Here is a 284-nt window from a genome sequence, read left to right on the forward strand (position 1 = left end):
TTTTTATTTTTTAGTTGGAGTCTCACTCTGTTGCCCAGGCTGGAGTGCAGTGGCACCCTCACGACCACCGCAGCCTTCGGAGTAGCTGGAACTACAGACGCCCGCCACCACGCCCGGCTAGTTTTTTTGTGATTTATTGTAGGGACGAGATCTCACCAAGTTGCCCAGGCTGGGCTCGAACCCCCCGGGCTCAGGCACTCCTTTTGCCTCGGCCTTCCAAAGGGCTGGGATTACAGGTTGAGCCCCCGCGCCTGGCTGGAATTTAAAAATACATATGAAAAGCC

The sequence above is a fragment of the Carlito syrichta genome, unplaced genomic scaffold (genome assembly GCF_000164805.1).
Source record: "Carlito syrichta isolate Samal-C Ts95f unplaced genomic scaffold, Tarsius_syrichta-2.0.1 Scaffold314110, whole genome shotgun sequence".
NCBI lineage: Eukaryota > Metazoa > Chordata > Mammalia > Primates > Tarsiidae > Carlito > Carlito syrichta.